The sequence below is a fragment of the Xenia sp. Carnegie-2017 genome, unplaced genomic scaffold (assembly GCF_021976095.1).
Source record: "Xenia sp. Carnegie-2017 unplaced genomic scaffold, XeniaSp_v1 HiC_scaffold_13, whole genome shotgun sequence".
Lineage (NCBI taxonomy): Eukaryota > Metazoa > Cnidaria > Anthozoa > Malacalcyonacea > Xeniidae > Xenia > Xenia sp. Carnegie-2017.
In genome coordinates, this window is record NW_025813436.1 from 3,410,125 (window position 1) to 3,432,195 (window position 22,071).

Genomic DNA, 22,071 nt, shown 5'->3' on the forward strand with positions numbered 1-22,071 from the left:
TAGTGACGAATCTCTCTCCCTTATAGAAGCCTCAATACCTAGGTTTATTGAGTTCCTCCTAAATGTTTGAATGATAAAATTCTGCGACAATTTGCGTTCCTTTGCCATGTCGCAGAAGTAATGTTTAGAACAGACAAGCCTGATTTAAAGGAAATTTGCTCATTATCACTTATTTATTAGCGGATCTAAGCTGTTATGAATAGCGCTTACAAGATGCTTTATAATAGACGAGAAAAATATAAATTTTGGAACTGAAACTGAATGTGATTTTGAGAAACGTGTGAAGATGTTTATAGATAGTCACAAAAGATTTCATGCGGTTTTCATGGCTTACGAACATAAATTAAAACTGCTTGCTGTTCATATACCTTTTTAGAACAATGTCAATTTATGGTTTACTGATTGAGAAAGAGAGATCTGTAAGGCTACTAATAACTTGCGGTTTATCTTGCATAAATAGGAATGAACAACTACAATTTCAAAAGTATAGTTTTTCACAGACGGTTTTTTTATTGTGAAATATTCTGTCTTATGCGAAAAGTTGTCCATCTACAACAAAATTCGCGGTAAAAGAGATTAACCACATATCAATGCTTTATAAAAAGTCAACTTGGAAGATTAGAGAAAGCTGTTAAGGCATGGCACGGACCGAAAATTTTAAATTTTTCTTATGAATTTAAACTAGTGTAATGAGTATGAATGAATTTGATTGGTTTTGCAATAAATCTAAATTGACGTTGCACAGTTTTGCAGCAACCCCATGGTGGCTGATTCTTTTGTCTATATTACATGTGTTTTATAATAAAGTGATAAGTGTCGTTGTCTCTACAGTTCGCATCATATCTATGTAAATTAAAGTAAATTTGGACTGTGAGATAATGACTTCCCACATGTCTCATTTTGCTTGCTTTGAACATAACACTTTTTATATTTAGTTTGATGAAGCAGCCATTGGCAATGAACTTTAACATGCAATTGGCATAGAAAGCGATCCGTTTTCAAACTGTGAATTTGCTAGTTTATGGAAAGTATTGGTGGTTTTCATATGCGTCAATGCTGATGGACTCACTACAAATAATATCATTGGATTCCCTTTGCTATTAGGCGACATGGTGGATGCCCTTTCTTTGTTTGTTATTCCCTTAAGACACACATGATAACCAAAATTGCTGTTTTCAAAATTATAATTAATGTTTGCCTGATGAGATGAAGACAAGAAAACCCTGCAGCTTTGGCAGAAAAACGTGTAAATAAATTTGGAATGTGAGATATATTGACGTCGGACATTTCTCGTTTTGCTTCCTTTAACAATACTATTTATATTTCGCCAAGGTCACAATTCGTTTGTTGAAGTTTGGTGAAGAAGCCATTTTCAATGAAGTTGAAAGCGATGTGGTAAGTTTATATTATTTTTCTATATCTTTAGATGATTCTTGGCTCGATGTTTTTCTTCAATCATATTTAGCAGATATAATCACCAACAACTTGATTTTCACGCTTGCTAGCGTCAGGAATACGTCTAAAAAGATATTGTGATAAAAGTCATCTCATAAAAATCTATTGTATTTAATTATTGGTACTTAGGTATGTGAAATGTAATCTTTGTTATAAACACTATAGTTTTTGAGTGTGACTGCATGAAATATAGTAATTTGCCAGCTAATTGTGTAATTATAGTATTTATGAGTTAGATGCAGGAAGTATAGTGTTAGTGAGATAGGTGGATTCATTATAATATTTGTGATTTGGGGCATAGACTATAACAGTCAGGAGTTATGTTCATGAACTCTAGTCTTATTGTGTTAAGTGCAGAACTTTAGCCTTTGAGAGTCAATGTAATATAATATGAAGAAATGCATGAATTTCATGACAAATTAAATTTGCTGATGCATTGTTACTTTGCATGTCATTATTTCATATTTTCTCATATTGTAGATCCCACATGGATGGAGTTGTGAAAGTCCCTTTACCACCTCTGTCATTAACTTCAATTACTCTTACTAGTTTTTCGTTGCTCGTGTGTCATGGTGATTCATGGCCAAGAATGTTTGTTTGTAAACAGATTCTTTGTGGATGTCAGTTGTTTGTTAATAACAAAGAAAGGGCCCCATTATTATATAGCCCACCTGAAGGTGGTCAACTGATACTCACAGAAGATCAACTCTGCACTAAACATTCTTTATGTGATGATATCTTTGTTATTGAAGTGGTCCCTTTCTTTTGCTCAAAGTTGGTATATAAAAGGAATGGTAGCTACAAAGAAATATAAAAGTTTGGTTATAGCCGACATCATCAATAGAAAAGGTTTTGTGATAAATGATTATATGCCCCTTGATTTATCTCTATTGTTCTTGTTAAAGTCTCAATGGTTTTTATTGATGGTACTGATTTGTGGTTTGTTTATTGAATGGCACATTTATGCCGTTAATTGCATAGAGGTACAGATTATTCAGATTGTGGTGTAGGTGTAGACCTGCAATAAATACGACCTGCGACTTCTTGTCACGTGTCCTAAACCTTTGATCGCTGCGGTAAACGGTCCAATAGCTGGATTTGGTCTTTCCCTTCTCGCATTGTGCAATATAGTCTTTGCTTCAGAAAAGGTAATTGTATTGAGTTTATAAAATTACTCATCCTAGCTGGTCTGACTTCATCTGTGTTTTCAACTGTTTAATATCAGATCTTATGTTTAATGTGAAAAATAGTGATTGTCTTTTACTGCTCAAGAGTTTTTGCGCATACCGTCACGTCACTAACATTTTAAGTCATTTTGAAGCCATGTGGAAAAAGAGGAATTGATATAATTTTTAAAACAGCGAACTTTCTTGAATATCATATGTCAAATATTTATTGAGTCGTTTTTGATTGGTCAATTTACTTCGCCAATGAATGCAATAAACACGTCAATAATACATTCAGACGAAAATCCCAAAGTGAAAAATTTATGTGATGTTAAACCTCGAAGGGTTCAGTTTCCTTTACACTTATTAATATAATAGTGCTTTGTTCACCCCTAGTTACTCCTCATTAGAACATTACATAATTTTTATTTCAGTTGACATGTTCGTGGTGTTTTTTTAAATGCAAGTTTTCAAACGAAGTTTGTGGAGTGGGGTCATCCTCTAGTTGGATGTTGCTCTAAATTTACCTCATTTATTTGGTCATTTCACATGGTACACGTGACTTGTTTATATTAAACGGAGGCCAGAGCACTAGGTCATATTTTGCCATATTATGTATTTAAGTTGTATCCTCGCCCTATTGATCACTTTATATAAACATTAAATTGTTTTCTTTTCTTGAACCTGATAGGATGTGTTATGTTCTGAGGTGTTAAAAATTAACTGTGAGGTTGAAAAGTAATTAAAACTACGAATAGCTTTATCTAAGTTCCCCAAATTCTTTACTCCTATCCTACCCGCTCTCCTCCTAAAATAGTGTATCGTGAACATAATTGTTTTTTATGAACTGAGATGCTTTAATAAAATTTTCATTTTGTCTAACGGTGAATTTCCTTTAAATCAGGCCTTGTCTGTTATTCTATGCAGCACGAAACTCGACTGCGACATGGCAAAGGAACGCGGAATTGTCGCAGAAATTTTATCTTTCAAACATTTCGAGTAGGAACTCAATTCACGTTTGGCAAGATTTTCACTAGTTTCTAGACAGGTTTGTCTGTCTATTTTTACGAGGGAGAGGGATTATGGGCACTATTAGAAAGCAGAAGGAGAGGGGTTGACGGAGCTTAGCAACTAGAGGGAGAGGAACTGAACACGGGACCTTTCAAAATGCAATAAATTTCTATTGTTATTCATGGACGTTCACGTCGCAGATGATGAAAACATTTACAGTTTCAAACTTTTAAAAAATCCATGTCAGAAAATAGTAAAGCAGCATATTTAATATTGTAGTGCCTGCGAGACACAAAGACGTTGATAGTCAGCGGTAATATACATGAACTTGAGGATAAAAATCACGTGGAATGCGATTTGATTCAAAAGTACATCAGCAACGAGGATATTTTGGATGGCATCGTAAGAAGATGGTGGACGAGCTTACAGGAATGACTTACCATCCAGGTATACTTGCGATCAGACTTTTGGCGCTTGCTAATATTTATTTTACAAATAGGATATTGTGTCCCAATGATTCGTTTGTAACCTTTACGCAACAGAATTTGTAGCGTTGTTGGTGTAAATCATTTGTAACTTGAGTTGAATAACAAAACATATTCGTTCATTTAACCACGATTTTTAAAATCTTTACTTTGGAGGAAAAAATTGCGTTTTTAATCAAGTTCCAAAACATAGCAAAAAAATTTTTGCTGGAAAATTTCGAACACTCGTGCTGTATGGTCCAAGTCGTTGAGACTTCAGTGTTTACTGTTGGCGTAACGGACTTCTTATTCGCAATAACCTTATTTTCTTGCTCATTTGTTGAAAAATGATGCAGTTGTTTAAAAATAAGAGTCATTGATTAACAAATTGTCTCGTGACATCAAGTAGATGTCACGTAGATGTTTGCGCAGGTGCTTTTGTACGCTTAACACTTCGGTGTAAATGGTTTTTTATCAAGGTGAAAAGAATACACAGAAAGAAAATAAATCGAATATTTCATAAACATGAATGAACTTAATGACTTAATGTTTCAACTGTATTTTTGATTTGCGTTGTAAAAAAGTCATCACTGCTTGGGCGCATTCCTCCGAAAGCCATCTTTGAGCAAGGAGTTCGCATTTTTTATTATTCGCATCGGGAAGTTTCTCCAGCTCAGCTGAGCGACATAATTTCTTGGACAGTGAGAGGGACTGCAATGGAGAGAAGCATTTTATGGTGAAATGAAACCAAGCAATAACTGTAAAGTCCAGATTTGTGCTACCTTTCTTGGCAACGCAGCCATGTATTTCATTCTGTTGTTAATTTCTTTTTTAATGGTGTTTAATGGTTTTCAATGGAAAATGTGTTCAAATGCATGAAATATAGCCATTTGATGAAAATAGGAAACTATGATATAACTCATTTTCAGGGGGGTGGACTCGATTTTTTAGTAAAAGTTCTTTTTGATAAGGAAAATGTGTTCAAATGCATTAATTATAGTGTTTTGATGAAAGTATGAAAATATGATGAAATTCATTTTGGGGGTGGTGGACACGATCTATTTGTAAAAGTTCTTTTTGATGTGAAAAATGTGCTCAAATGCATAAATTATAGTGTTTTCTAGAAAATTTTTAAATATGATAAAATTCGTTTTCAGGGGGAGTGGAATTCCTATTTTTGTAAAAGTTCATTTTGTAGTGGAAAATCTGTTCAAATGTATGAATTATAGTCTTTTAATGAAAGTATGAAAATTTGATAAAATTCATTTTCAGGGGGGATGGAATTCTTATTTTTGTAATAGTTCTTTTTGATGTGTTTTAAAAAATACCTATAAAAGTTCAAAATATTTTAATAACAATAAATCATGAATTGTGGACAGTTTTACGAAAAATGTAAGACTAGAATTTTTTCTGAAATTGCTTGGTATTTTTGTAAAATTTGTTTTTGGTTTGGAAAATCTGTTCAAATGCATAAATTATAGTGTTTTGAAGAAAATTTTGAAATATGATTAATTTCATTATCAGGGGGGGTGGAATTCCCTTTTTCTAAAAAGTTCTTTTTGTTGTGGAAAATATGTTCACATGCATAAATTATAGTCTTTTAATGAAAATTATAAAATAGGATAAATTTCCATTTCAAGGGGGGAGGAATTCCTATTTTTGTAAAAGTTCTTTTTGATGTGAAAAATGTGCTCAAATGCATAAATTATAATGATATGTTATTAGATTATTTAATAATGTTATTAGATCATTTTGTAATAATTTTACTTATTTTAAAAACAACTGAATTTTTATAATAAAATGCTAGCTTTTAAACCTTTTTTATCCTTTTTATTGTAAATTTCTTAAAACCGAGCAATTTGAGAAAAAATTCTAGTCTTACATTTTTCGTAAAATTGTGTACAAGTCCTGATTTATTGTTATTAAAATATTTTGAACTTTTATAGGTGATTTTTAAGACACATCAAAAAGAACTTTTACAATAATAGAAATTCCACCACCCCAGAAAATGAATAATATCATATTTCAAAATTTTCATCAGAACATAATTTATACATTACATATTACCATCAAAAACAAAATAGACATTCCACCAAAATGAATTTTATCATATTTCAAAATTTTCATCAAAGAGCTATAATTTATGCATTTTAACACATTTAAACAACAAAAGAACTTTGAAAATAATTCCACCCCCATAATGAATTTATCATATTTCAAAATTTTCAACAAACACTATAATTCATGAACAGATATTCCAACAAAAAACACTTTACGAAAATAAATTCCCCTGAAAAATTTTATCATATTTTAAAATTTTCCTGAAAACACTATAATTTATGCATTTGAACACATTTTCCACATCAAAAAGTTTACAAAATCAATGTCCACCCACCTGGACATGAAATTTTTATATTTTCATCAAAAGACTACAATTCATGCTTTTGAAGACATTTTCCACATCAAAAAGAACTTTCTAAAAATAAGGATTCCACCCCCCTGAAAACGAATTTTATCATATTTCAAAATTTTCATCAAAAGACCATAATTTATGCATTTGAACACATTTTAAACAACAAAAAGAACTTTTTAGAAAATGGAATTCACCTATAATAAATTTATCATATTTCAAAATTTTCAACAAAACACTATAATTTATGCATTTGAACAGATATTCCACAACAAAAAGTCTTTACGAAAATAAAATTCCCCCCAAAAAAATGAATTTTATCATATTTTAAAATTTTCCTGAAAACACTATAATTTATGCATTTGAACACATTTTCCACATCAAAAAAAGTTTTACAAAAAAATCGTGTCCACCCCACCTGGACATGAAATTTTTATATTTTCATCAAAAGACTACAATTCATGCTTTTGAAGACATTTTCCACATCAAAAAGAACTTTCTAAAACAAAGAGTTCACCCCTGAAACAGATTTTATCATATTTCAAAATTTTCATCAAAAGACCATAATTTATGCATTTGAACACATTTTAAACAACAAAAAGAACTTTTTAGAAAATGGGAATTCCACCCCCCCTTATAATGAAATTTATCATATTTCAAAATTTTCATCAAAACACTATAATTTATGCATTTGAACAGGTTTTCCAAACCAAAAACACTTTTACAAAAATACCGAGCAATTTCAGAAAAAAATTCTAGTCTTACATTTTTCGTAAAATTGTGCACAGTTTATGATTTATTGTTTTAAAATATTTTGAACTTTTATAGGTATTTTTTAAGACTTATCAAAAAGAACTTTTACGAAAATAAGAAGTCTACCCCCCTGAAAATGAATTTTATCATATTTCAAAATTTTCATCAAAAGACTACAAATCATGCATTTGAACACATTTTCCACAACAAAAAGAACTTTTACAAAAATAGTAATTCCACCCCCTGAAAACGAGTTTTATCATATTTAAAAATTTTCATGAAAAAACTATAATTTATGCATCTGAACATATTTTCCACAACAAAAAAAACTTTTTAGAAAATGGGAATTCCACCCCTTCCTGATAATGAAATTTATCATATTTATAATTTTCATCAAAACACTATAATTTATACATTTGAACACATTTTCCAAACCAATAACAACTTTTACAAAAATACCGAGCAATTTCAGAAAAAATTCTAGTCTTACATTTTTCGTAAAATTGTGCACAATTCATGACGTATTAAAGTAAATGGTTTGAGCCCGGGAGTATCGTTATATGTTTGTAAATGATGATCGTCCAGGTTAATAAAGTCCTGAGAAGGACTGTTTTTGATGTTGTTGACTGACGTTTCGACAACCTTAGCGGTAGTCATCTTCAGAGTCAAATGAGGAGTAAACGTCAGGTTAGCCGTATTTTTTGTTTTGTTCTTACGTCATTGTATTGTGTGTACAGGAAATGTGCAGGAAATGTGTATTGTCATTGTGGATTAGTGTGAAGTGAAATATTTTATTTTTAGTTGTGATGTGTGATTTAGGTGTGACGTTTTTAGTTGTAGTGTTAGGGTGTCAATTGTGTATTGTCATTGTGAATTAGTTTGAAGTGTAATGTTTTTAGTTGATCGTTTGTTTGTATTGTGAATAAGTCGTTTGTAAGGTGCCGGTAATTGCTGTGATCTGTTCAGGGGGGTTTGTTCCAAGTTGGTATACCAACTTTCTAATGTAAGCCGTTTTCTATAGTCAGTACTGTAAGTGATGCATTTTGCCGAGTCCCAGTCAATGTTGTGCTTTGTGATTCGGTGATGTCCACTTTACAATCGTCCTCTATACGTGACAACAACTTGACAAAAGACGAACAACAAGCACTCAAACGACTAAAACACGACAACAACATCGTCATTTTACCAGCAGACAAAGGACGCGTGACCGTGGTCATGGACAGGAATGATTACTTTAACAAAATGGACGCACTTGTTAACGACAGACAAACGTACGAACAACTCAAACGAGACCCAACACCATAACTAGTACGCAAACTTAACAGCAAGATCTTCTCTATGAGAAAATCTAACATTATATCTGAACGTATTTACTATCGACTCAGATGTTCAGTACCGACCACCCAGACTATACGGACTACAAAACTTCACAAACCACAAATACCATGCGACCAATTGTATCATTCTGTGGTTCGCCTACTGAACTTTCAAAGTGCTTGACTAACATACTGCAACCCACAAACAAATCAAAACACAAGCTACAATCCACTGAAACTTTCATTAAAAACTGTGCACTATACAAATACCAGACAACTATACTGTGTCTTTTGATGTGAAATCACTGTTCACCAGTATTCCACTTAATCTGGCACTTACTTGTACAAAAACCCTCATTACAAACACCACGGACGTACTGCCATTACCGACAGAAGACATTATGGAGTTACTAGAGCTCTGCCTCACCTCGACTTACTTCCAATACAAAGGAACACAAAGGAACACACATTGCATTTCAACACATTTTCCGATTAAAAAAAAACTTTTACAGAAATGTGGCTTCCACCCCCCTTGAAAATGAATAATATCATATTTCCATATTTTAATCAAATGACTATAATTCATACATTTGAGCACATTTTCCTTAAAAAGAAGAAATTTTACAAAAATATGGATTCCACACCCCCTGAAAATGAATTTTATAATATTTCCATATTTTTATTAAAAGAACATAATTCATAGATTTGAACACATTTTCCACTTAAAAAACAACATTTAACAAAATAAGGATTCCATGTTGACAGTGCGTCTCTTGACATGATGGAGGATAATCAAAGCGATTAAATATAACAACAGTTTAATATACGCCATGTTACAGAGAGTAGTAGAAAAAAGCACATGGAATAATTAATTATTTAGAATTTACATAATAGTTGAGGGAGTTTGAGATCAGACTCCAACACCCCCACATGATCTCATAACTTCATAAAGTTTTTTTAGAATTTCTTCGAGATCAACATAACATAAAAATTTACATAAATGTTTATATAAGTGTTCTTTAGTATAGCTTTCCCTTAAGTGATAATAAATGGCATTAGTTCATTTTCCAAACATGATTCTTTGAAGTTCATTAACTTGTTACGAGTAACTGGCTTAGTGAAGATGTCACCTACCATATCATTAGTAGGACAATAATTTACCACAACATTTCCTGCATTAATATTCGAACGAATGAAATGGTATTTTCCATCAATATGCTTTGTTCTTTGTCTACTAACTGGATCCTTGGATAATGCTATTGTTCCTTGATTGTCTTCCTAAATTTAGACTGGGTCTTCTAACTCAATCAGTTTGCCCAACAACTGAACCAAATGCAGATATCACTTGAACAGCAAGTGATAACGCAACATATTTTGATTCACAAGAGGATAACGCAATGGTTTGCTGCTTCTTTGATTTCCATCAAATTAGAGGCCCTTCCTTTGACAAACTAAAACATTATCCTCTAACACTTCTTTTACCAACAGCACATTCCAATTTCAACCTGATTGCTTTAAGCCGTAGATTGACTTGTTTAACTTATAAACTACATTCTCTTCTTCTTAATCTTATTTCCTTTTCAGGGGGGGTGGAATCCTCTTTTAGTAAAAGTTGTTTTTAAGTGGAAAATGCGTTGAAATGCATTTTAGGAGGGGGGAATTCCTATTTTTGTAAAAATCCTTTTTGGTTTGGAAAATGTGTTCAAATCTTTTCATGAAAATATGATAAAATTCATTTTCAGGGGGTGTGGAATTCTTATTTTCGTAAAAGTGCCTTTTGTTGTGGTAAATCTGTTCAAATGTATGAATTATAAGTCTTTTAATGAAAATATCAAAATATGATAAAATTCATTTTCAGGGGGGTTGGAATTCTTATTTTCGTAAAAGTGGTTTTTGCTGTGGAAAATCTGTTCAAATGCATAAATTATAGTGTTTTGACAAAAATTTTCAAATATGATAAAATTCATTTTCAGCCTGGGGTGCAATTCTTATTTTTGTAATATTTTGAAATCTTTTTGATGTGCCCTAAAAAATACATAAAAAAGTTCAAAATATTTTAATAACAATAAATCATGATATGTTTGTAAATGATGATCGTCCAGGTTAATAAAGTCCTGAGAAGGACTGTTTTGATGTTGACTGACGTTTCGACTACCTTAGCGGTAGTCATCTTCAGAGTCAAATGAGGTAAACGTCAGGTTAGCCGTATTTGTTGTCTGGTTCTTACGTCATTGTATTGTGTGTACAGGAAATGTGCAGAAATGTATATTGTCATTGTGGATTAGTGTGAAGTGAAATATTTTATTTTTTGGATTTGTGTGATTTAGGTGTGACGTTTTTAGTTGTAGTGTTAGGGTGTCAATTGTGTATTGTCATTGTGAATGAGTTTGAAGTGTAATGTTTTTAGTTGATCGTTTGTTTGTATTGTGAATAAGTCGTTTGTAAGGTGCCGGTAATTGCTGTGATCTGTTCAGGGTTTGTTCCAAGTTGGTATACCAACTTTCTAATGTAACCGTTTTCTATAGTCAGTACTGTAAGTGATGCATTTTGCCGAGTCCCAGTCAATGTTGTGCTTTGTGATTCGCTGATGTCCACTTTACAATCGTCCTCTATACGTGACAACAACTTGACAAAAGACGAACAACAAGCACGCAAACGACTAAAACACGACAACAACATCGTCATTTTACCAGCAGACAAAGGACGCGTGACTGTGGTCATGGACAGGGAATTACTTTAACAAAATGGACGCACTTGTTAACGACAGACAAACGTACGAACAACTCAAACGAGACCCAACACCATAACTAGTACGCAACTTAACAGCAAGATCTTCTCTATGAGAAAATCTAACATTATATCTGAACGTATTTACTATCGACTCAGATGTTCAGTACCACGACCACCCAGACTATACGGACTACCAAAACTTCACAAACCACAAATACCCATGCGACCAATTGTATCATTCTGTGGTTCGCCTACTTACGAACTTTCAAAGTACTTGACTAACATACTGCAACCACTTACAAACAAATCAAAACACAAGCTACAATCCACTGAAACTTTCATTAAAAAACTGTGCACTATACAAATACCAGACAACTATATACTAGTGTCTTTTGATGTGAAATCACTGTTCACCAGTATTCCACTTAATCTGGCACTTACTTGTACAAAAAACCCTCATTACAAACACCACGGACGTACTGCCATTACCGACAGAAGACATTATGGAGTTACTAGAGCTCTGCCTCACCTCGACTTACTTCCAATACAAAGGAACACACTACAAACAATTACATGGGACAGCAATGGGCTCGCCCGTTTCTGTGGTAGTTGCTGAAATTGTAATGCAATCTATAGAGGAACGGGCACTCATGACTTACAAACATGCACTACCTTTTTGGTTTCGCTACGTAGATGACACAATCACACAGCACTACATGCAGACGAGATTGATGACTTCCATACTATCAACAAACAGAACAGCCACATACAATTTACCAAAGATGTCGAAGAAAACGGAACTCTTCCTTTTCTCGACTGTTTGGTAAAACATGACAATCAAAAACTAGGAACAACAGTTTATCGCAAGCCAACACATACTGACCGACTACTAGACCAATCATCTTACACCACATCACACAAAGCCACCACAATCAGAACATTAACAAGACGTGCACAAATCATATGTGATTCACCGGACGCTCTACAGAAACGAAAACAACTATCTCAAACGTGTTTTTGACAAAACAACTATAACTCTGACTTTATCAAACGCAACACTTACAAACCCGACGAACCCAACGAAACGAACAACTCAGTGACAACAGCAACGATACCTTACATCAAAGGTACGTCTGAGACTCGCGTATCTTACGACCATACAACATACGTGTCGCACATAAACCAATCACAACATTACGACAAGTACTAACGAACATAAAGGACAAAGAACAACCCAACGAACGACAAGGTGCAGTTTACAAAATAAACTGCTCCGACTGCCACGCCTCTATATCGGGAAACTGGCAGGAACTTAAACATAAGGCTTACTGAGCACAAACGAGCTACTAAGAAACAAGACAAAACTAATCACATTGCCGAACATCACCGAATCACAAAGCACAACATTGACTGGGACTCGGCAAAATGCATCACTTACAGTACTGACTATAGAAAACGGCTTACATTAGAAAGTTGGTATACCAACTTGGAACAAACCCCCCTGAACAGATCACAGCAATTACCGGCACCTTACAAACGACTTATTCACAATACAAACAAACGATCAACTAAAAACATTACACTTCAAACTCATTCACAATGACAATACACAATTGACACCCTAACACTACAACTAAAAACGTCACACCTAAATCACACATCACAACTAAAAATAAAATATTTCACTTCACACTAATCCACAATGACAATATACATTTCCTGCACATTTCCTGTACACACAATACAATGACGTAAGAACCAGACAACAAATACGGCTAACCTGACGTTTACTCCTCATTTGACTCTGAAGATGACTACCGCTAAGGTAGTCGAAACGTCAGTCAACAACATCAAAAACAGTCCTTCTCAGGACTTTATTAACCTGGACGATCATCATTTACAAACATATCATGATTTATTGTTATTAAAATATTTTGAACTTTTTTATGTGTTTTTTAGGGCACATCAAAAAGATTTCAAAATATTACAAAAATAAGAATTGCATCCCAGGCTGAAAATGAATTTTATCATATTTGAAAATTTTTGTCAAGACACTATAATTTATGCATTTGAACAGATTTTCCACAGCAAAAACCACTTTTACGAAAATAAGAATTCCAACCCCCCTGAAAATGAATTTTATCATATTTTGATATTTTCATTAAAAGACTTATAATTCATACATTTGAACAGATTTACCACAACAAAAGGCACTTTTACGAAAATAAGAATTCCACACCCCCTGAAAATGAATTTTATCATATTTTCATATTTTTATTTAAAGACTACAATTCATACATTTGAACAGATTTCCCTCAAAAAAAAATTTTACAAAAATAGGAATTCCACCCCCTCCTGAAGACGAATTTTATCAGATTTAAAAATTTTCATGAAAACACTATAATTTATACATTTGAACACATTTTCCACATCAAAAAATTTTTTACAAAAAAATCGTGTCCACGTCACCTGGACATGAAATTTTTATATTTTTATCAAAAGACTACAATTCATGCATTTAAAGACATTTTCCACATCAAAAAGAACTTTCACAAAAATAAGAATCCCCCCCTAAAAATGAAAATTATCATATTTAAAAATTTTCATTAAAAGACTATAATTTTTGCATTTGAACACATTTTCCAAACCAAATAGAACTTTTACAAAAATGGGAATTTCACCCCCCTTGAAAATGAAATTTATTCTATTTTATAATTTTCACCAAAAGACTATAATTCATACATTTGAACAGATTTTCCACTACAAAAAGAACTTTTACAAATATAGGAATTCCACACCCCCAACCCTGAAAACGAACTTTATCATATTTAAAATTTTCATGAAAACACTATAATTTATGCATTTGAAAAGATTTTCCACAACAAAAAGCACTTTAACAAATATAGAATTTCCCCCCTGAAAATGAATATTATCATATTTTCATTAAAAGATTTGAACACATTTTCCAAACCAAAAAGGATTTTTACAAAAATAGGAATTCCCCCCTCCTAAAATGCATTTCAACGCATTTTCCACTTAAAAACAACATTTACTAAAAGAGGATTCCACCCCCCCTGAAAAGTAAATAAGATTAAGAAGAAGAGAATGTAGTTTATAAGTTAAACAAGTCAATCTACGGCTTAAAGCAATCAGGTTGAAATTGGAATGTGCTGTTGGTAAAAGAAGTGTTAGAGGATAATGTTTTAGTTTGTCAAAGGAAGGGCCTCTAATTTGATGGAAATCAAAGAAGCAGCAAACCATTGCGTTATCCTCTTGTGAATCAAAATATGTTGCGTTATCACTTGCTGTTCAAGTGATATCTGCATTTGGTTCAGTTGTTGGGCAAACTGATTGAGTTAGAAGACCCAGTCTAAATTTAGGAAAACAATCAAGGAACAATAGCATTATCCAAGGATCCAGTTAGTAGACAAAGAACAAAGCATATTGATGGAAAATACCATTTCATTCGTTCGAATATTAATGCAGGAAATGTTGTGGTAAATTATTGTCCTACTAATGATATGGTAGGTGACATCTTCACTAAGCCAGTTACTCGTAACAAGTTAATGAACTTCAAAGAATCATGTTTGGAAAATGAACTAATGCCATTTATTATCACTTAAGGGAAAGCTATACTAAAGAACACTTATATAAACATTTATGTAAATTTTTATGTTATGTTGATCTCGAAGAAATTCTAAAAAAACTTTATGAAGTTATGAGATCATGTGGGGGTGTTGGAGTCTGATCTCAAACTCCCTGAACTATTATGTAAATTCTAAATAATTAATTATTCCATGTGCTTTTTTCTACTACTCTCTGTAACATGGCGTATATTAAACTGTTGTTATATTTAATCGCTTTGATTATCCTCCATCATGTCAAGAGACGCACCGTCAACATGGAATCCTTATTTTGTTAAATGTTGTTTTTTAAGTGGAAAATGTGTTCAAATCTATGAATTATGTTCTTTTAATAAAAATATGGAAATATTATAAAATTCATTTTCAGAGGGTGTGGAATCCATACTTTTGTAAAATTTCTTCTTTTTAAGGAAAATGTGCTCAAATGTATGAATTATAGTCATTTGATTAAAATATGGAAATATGATATTATTCATTTTCAAGGGGGGTGGAAGCCACATTTCTGTAAAAGTTTTTTTTTAATCGGAAAATGTGTTGAAATGCAATAATTATAGTCTTTTGGTGAAATAATGGAAAGAAGCTTAAAATATGAAAACATAATATAATTCATTTTCAGGGGGTGTGGAATCCTTATTTTATTAAATGTTGTTTTTTGTTTTTTGTTAAAATGTTTTCAAATCTATGAATTATGTTCTTTTAATGAAAATATGGAAATATTATAAAATTCATTTTCAGGGGGTGTGGAATCGTGATTCTTCTAAATGTTCTTTTTTGAGGAAAATATGTTCAAATGTATGAATTATAGTGTTTTGATGAGAATATTTAAATATGATAAAATTCATTTTCAGGGGGGTGGAATCCCTATTATTATAAAAGTTGTTTTCCTTGTGGAAAATGTGTTCAAATGCATGATTTATGGTCTTTTGTGGAAAATATGAAAATATGATAAAACCCATTTTCAGGGGTGTGTGTGGAATCCTTATTTTTGTCAATGTTGTTTTTTAAGTGGAAAATGTGTTCAAATGCATGAATTATAGTCTTTTAATGAAAATATGGAAATATAATAAAACTCATTTTCAGGGGAGGTGGAATCCCTATTTTGGTAAAAGTTCTTGTCTTCATTTTAATGAAAATATGGAAATATGATAAAATTCATTTTCAGGGGGTGAGGTGGAATCCCTGTTTTTGTAAGATGTTTTTTGAATGGAAAATGTGTTGAAATGCATTATTTATAGTCTTTTGGTGAAAATATTGAAATATGATAAAATTCATTTTCAGGGGGGATGGACTCGATTGTTTGTCAAAGTTCTTTTTGAGGTGGAAAATGTGTTCAAATGCATGACTTATAGCCTTCTGATGAAAATATTGAAATATGATAAAATTCATTTTCAGGGGGCTGGAATCCCTATTTTGTGAAAGTTCCTTTTGTTGTAGAAAATGTGTTCAAATGCATTAATTATAGTCTTTTGGTGAAAATATGAAAATATGATAAAATTCATTTTCAGGTGGTGGACTGGATTTTTTTGTCAAAGTTCTTTTTGTTGTGGAAAATGGGCTCAAATAGATGAATTATACTCTTTTGGTGAAGATATAAAAACAAGATAAAATTCATTTTCAGTGGGGGTGGACTCGATTTTTTTGTCAAAGTTCTTTTTGATGTGGAAAATGTGTTCAAATGCTTTCGTTTAAGACGAAAGGTCGATTTCATTTTCCCTTGGTCAAAGTCAGCTTTTGTATCGTCACATTAATATAAATAATTTTCATCGATAATATGAAAAAACATTTTTAAGTAAGCGCTTCTGACATCACTACGCACGGTCTCACTATAATATTTAAACTCATTACACAAAGCTGACCACGATACACTTTACAAGAACGGAGTTATAACCTTCAATGCAAAAAGCCCCTAGTCAGGATATAATTACTAGAGAAAGCATGGTTTTTATGTATGTGAAGCAAGTTATTGCGTGATTTCATTTAACCATATAATGCTTCTTCTCCATTACAGTCGCTCTCGTTGTCCAAGAAATTATATCGCTTAGCTGAGCTGGAGAAACTTTATGATGTGAGTAATATAGAATGCGAACTGATTTCTCAAAGATGGCTCTCGGAGGAATGCGCGCAGGCAGGGATGACTTTTTTTACAACGCAAATCAAAAATGTAGTTGAAACATTACGTTGATTCCTGTTTATGAAATATTCGATGTATTTTTTTTCATTGTATTTTATTCAGTTTGATAAAAGCCATTTTCACCGAAGTGTTAAGCATCTTGGCAAACATCTACTTGAAGTCACGTGACATCATGTTAATTAATGACACTTATTTTTAAACAACTGCATCATTTTTCAACCAAGCGCAAGAAAATAAGGTTATTGCGACTTAGAAGTCCGTTACGCCAGTAGTAAACACTGAAGTCTCAATGACTTCGACGATACAGAACGAGTGTTCGAAATTTTCCGGCAAAAATTTTTTTTCTATATTTTGAAACTTGATTCAAAACGCAATTTCAAAACGCAATTTTTTCCTCCAAAGTAAAGATTTTAAAAATCGTGTTTAAATGAACAAATATGTTTTGTTATTCAACTCAAGCTACCGATGATTTACACCAACAACGCTACAAATTCTGCTGCGTAAAGGTTACAAACGAATCATTGGGGACACAATTTCTGCTATGTAACGGTTACAAACGGATAAGTGGGACACAATATCCTATTTGTGCAACAAATATTTGCACGCGCCATAAGTCTGATAGCAAGTATACCTGGATGGTAAGTCATTCTTGTAATCTCGTCCACCATCTTCTTACGATGCCATCCAAAATATCATCGTTGCTGATGTACTTTTCAAACAAATCGCTTTCCTCGTGATTTTTATCCTCAAGTTCTTGTATATTACCGCTGACCATCAACGTCTTTGTGTCTCAAAGGCACTACAATATTAAATACGCTGCTTTCCTATTTGCTGAAATGGATTTTTTAAAAGTTCGAAACTGTAAATGTTTTCAACTTCTGTGACGTGAACGGCCGTGAATAACAATAGAAATTCATTTCATTTTCAAAGGTCCCGTGTCCCCTCTCCCTCTAGTTGCTAAGCTTCGCCCACCCCCTCCCTCTCCTTCCGCTTTCCAATAGTGCCCAATCCCTCTAACTTGTAAAAATAGACACACAAACCTGTCTAGAAACTAGTGAAAATCTCGCCAAACGTGAACTGAGTTCCTTCTCGAAATGTTTTAAAGATAAAATTTCTGCGACAATTCCGCGTTCCTTTGCCATGTCGCAGTCGAGTTTCGTGTTTCAAAGAATAACAGACATTGCCTGATTTAAAGGAAATTCACTGTAACACAAAATAATTTTTTTTAAAGCATCTCGGTTCTTTTATAAAAACAACAATTATGTTTCACGATACACTTTTTTTAAGGCGGGGAGGGAGAGCAAAATTTTAGGGAACTTAGATAAAACTATTCGTAGTTTTAATTACTTTTCAACCTCACAGTAAATTTTTAACACCTCAGAACATAACACATTCTATCAGGTTCAAGAAAAGAAAACAATTTAATGTTTATATAAAGTGATCAATAGGGCGAGGATACAACTTAAATACATAATATGGCAAAATATGACCTAGTGCTCTGGCCTCCGTTTAATATAAACAAGTCACGTGTACCTGTGAATGACCAAATAAATGAGGTAAATTTAGAGAGCAACATCCAACTAGAGGATGACCCCACTCCACAAACTTCGTTTGAAAACTTGCATTTAAAAAAACACCACGAACATGTCAACTGAAATAAAAATTATGTAATGTTCTAATGAGGAGTCACTAGGGGGTGAACAAAGTACTTTATTATATTAAGGGGTGTGGGTAAAGGAAACTGAACCCGTCGAGGTTTAACATCGCCACATAAATTTTTTCACTTTGGGGATTTTCGTCTGAATGTATTATTGACGTGTTTATTGCATTCATTGGCGAAGTAAATTGACCAATCAAAAACGACTCAGTAAATATTTGACATAAGATATTCAAGAAAGTTCGGCTGTTTTTAAAAATTATATCAATTCCTTTCTTTTTTCCACAAAACTCTCAAAAATGACTTAAATGTTAGTGACGTGACGGTATGCGCAAAAAACTCTTTTCTTTTGAGATAATCACTATTTTTCACATTAAACATAACTCTGATATTAAACAGTTGAAAACAAAGATGAAGTCAGACCAGCCAGGATGAGTAATTTTATAAAATCAATACAATTACCTTTTCTGAAGCAAAGGCTATATCGCAGCATGCGAGAAGGGAAAGACCAAATCAAGCTATTGGACCGTTTACCGCAGCGATCAAAGGTTTAGGACACGTGACAAGAAATCGCAGGTCGTATTTATTGCAGGTCTACACCACAATCTGAATAATCTGTACCTCTATGCAATTAACGGCATAAATGTGCCATTCACTAAACAAACCAAAAATCAGTACCATCAACAAAAACCATTGAGACTTTAACAAGAACAATAGAGATGAATCAAGAGGCATAAAATCATTTATCACAAAACCTTTTCTATTGATGATGTCGACTATAACCAAACTTTTTATATCTTCTTTTGTAGCTACTTCATTCCTTTATATACGCAACTTCGAGCAAAGGGAAAGGGACCACTTCAATAACAAAGTTATATCATCACATAAAGAATGTTTAGTGCAGAGTTGATGTATCTTCTGTGAGTATCAGTTGACAACCTTCAGGTGGGCTCATATAATAATGGGGCCCATGATTATTATATGAACAAACAACTGACATCCACAAAGAATCCAAACTACAAATAAACATTCTTGGCCATAAATCACCATGACACATGAGCAATGAAAAACTAGTAAGAGTAATTGAAGTGAATGCCAAAGGTGGTAAAGGACTTTCACAACTCCATGCATGTGGGATCTACAATATGAGAAAATATGAAATAATGATATGCAAAGTAACAATGCATCAGCAAATTTAATTTATCATGAAATCTCATGCATTTCTTTCATATTATACTACATTGACTCCCAAAGACTATAATTCCTGCACTTAATACCATAAGACTAGAGTTTATGAACATAACTCCTGACATTTATAGTCCATGCCCCTAAATCACAAATAATATAATGATCCATCTAACTCACTAACACTGTACTTCCTGCACCTAACTCATAAACACTATATTACACACAATTAGCTTGGAAACACTATATTTCATGCACCTCACATTCAAAAACTAGAGTTTATGCACATAACTCTAAAGATTACATTTCACACACCTAAGTACTAATAATTAAATAAGACATTAATGAAATAAGACATAATTGTGTTGAGGCTAAACCTCTCAGATTTAAACACAAATTACTTTTAATGAAGTTCCAGATTGGAATATATGAAAACTTAAGAGGCAAGGTCAATGATGAGATTACTCCATCAACTTTAAGAACCAAATTCATATCATCAAACATTAGATAATTCCATTGTTATAAAATGTCTCTTTAGTTTGCAAGAAATTCTGGTAAAGCAGATGAAAGAAATGGTCTTTGGATTGCTTATTGTGCTTTTCATTTGGGAGACTACAGAGCGGCCTTGCAGGTATATTTTCTATCTGTCATTTGTCTTGATAATATACATATTATTATATACAATACTATGCCCATGCACTGTGTTACTTCAATAATAAAGTTACTTCTCTTCAATCACCACTAAATTTTTTATATTCCCAAGTATGTTTTGTCTTGAATGTAAATTAATTGCTAAACCAGAAATAACCTAATGTAGCTGGAAAGACAAAATTTAAAATCTTTACATTTAGTGGGAAGTTTCAATTGTTTATAAGTTTTCTATACGGGCCGTGTGATTTAATTAGAATATTGATAAGATTTTCACAAGGATAATATGTACAATAGGAAAGGCATCGAATTTAGAAATGTCAGCAAACCTGGAGCATACTTTTTATATTTCAAGTTTGTATCATATGTAAATGTCAGTTGAATTTCTATGTGCTAGTCTAATCATGCTTGTTGGAATGCATGATTTTATGCCTGCTTTTATTGAAAAAAAGATAGTATTCATAGCAAATATGTTCGAGATTTAGAAATGTGCTTTATGCCAACTATTCACTGAAATAACTATGAACTGTCAAGTGTCAAACACTTTCTGCATTTGTCCAATGCCCTCACGTACTTTGAATGTTTTTCCTGACTAAGTTGTCCTTAACATTTCTTGTAAATCGTAACAGTAAATTCATTGTATGCAGTGAAAACAATTTTAGTTGAAAAATTATATCGTGAACAACGTGTTTCAAGGCAACCTTTGGACGTGCATGAGATGACGCTCTCTAAACCGATAAATTAACATAAACTTACGCATTATAACTTTTCATAATTTACTCATACGACGTTAATATAAGTTTATAACTATTTTGGGCCAATTTGCTATTTGCTCCTAATTTTTTAAATAACATTTAGAATAAACAATCGTTCCAAGTGATGTAGTCCAATATAACGTTTTATTGATTGCAGATACACAATTGTGTTTCCCGCGCATAGTTTGATACATTTTACCGACTATGACACGTCGATAATTTGGTCCCACGATTTTAATTATGAATTCCCACTTTTTCACTGCGAACAAATAGACCATATGCCTTATTAATTTTTAATGAAAATGCACGCTGTGCATTCTTAGTAGTCACGCTACTACGGTAAACATCAACATGGCCACTGCGGATAGTGAGTGTGCAGCTGTTCTTTGTCGTCTTTCAGAGGTAGCTCAAAGGAATGAAAACCCTAGTTCTTTTCAGAACTCTTGCACGGGTATTCAGGAGTTTGTTACATCTGAAGCTTATGGCAAGCAAATCCCAGAAACGTCGACGAAGGCGAAGAAACGTGGAGGTGCTGGTGGCTTTACATGTTGTGTTCCTGGATGTTTCAGCAACAACAAAAAAATCCCGAGTTGTCCTTCTACAATTTTCCTGCCGGTAAAAGTGAAGAATCAAAGATGTTGCGAAAGAAATGGATAAATCTTATTTCACGGAAGGATTTCTTGCTAACTGTTGGGTATCAAATGTGTTCATTACATTTTGTTGGGGGACGTGAAACATACTCAAAT

General features: G+C 32.8%; 3 long non-coding RNA genes across 4 annotated transcripts; 1 reads left to right on the plus strand and 2 right to left on the minus strand.

Moving 5' to 3' along the window:
• Positions 1-3,505: 3,505 nt before the first annotated feature.
• On the plus strand, positions 3,506-4,244 carry LOC124458558. Its single transcript, XR_006953275.1, has 2 exons — positions 3,506-3,669; positions 3,912-4,244. It is a non-coding gene; the product is annotated as an uncharacterized LOC124458558 (long non-coding RNA).
• A 12,893-nt stretch (positions 4,245-17,137) lies between these two features.
• Positions 17,138-18,306, minus strand: LOC124458569. Its single transcript, XR_006953286.1, has 2 exons — positions 18,121-18,306; positions 17,138-17,879 (listed from the first exon to the last, which is right to left on the minus strand). It is a non-coding gene; the product is annotated as an uncharacterized LOC124458569 (long non-coding RNA).
• Positions 18,307-18,485: 179 nt separating this feature from the next.
• On the minus strand, positions 18,486-19,786 carry LOC124454177. 2 transcript variants are annotated; one of them, XR_006951351.1, is made up of 3 exons: positions 19,493-19,786; positions 19,200-19,392; positions 18,486-18,731 (listed from the first exon to the last, which is right to left on the minus strand). It is a non-coding gene; the product is annotated as an uncharacterized LOC124454177 (long non-coding RNA). The 2 variants fall into 2 exon arrangements; XR_006951352.1 differs by lacking the exon at positions 18,486-18,731 and having other exon boundaries at positions 19,021-19,392.
• Between the last annotated feature and the right edge of the window lie 2,285 nt (positions 19,787-22,071).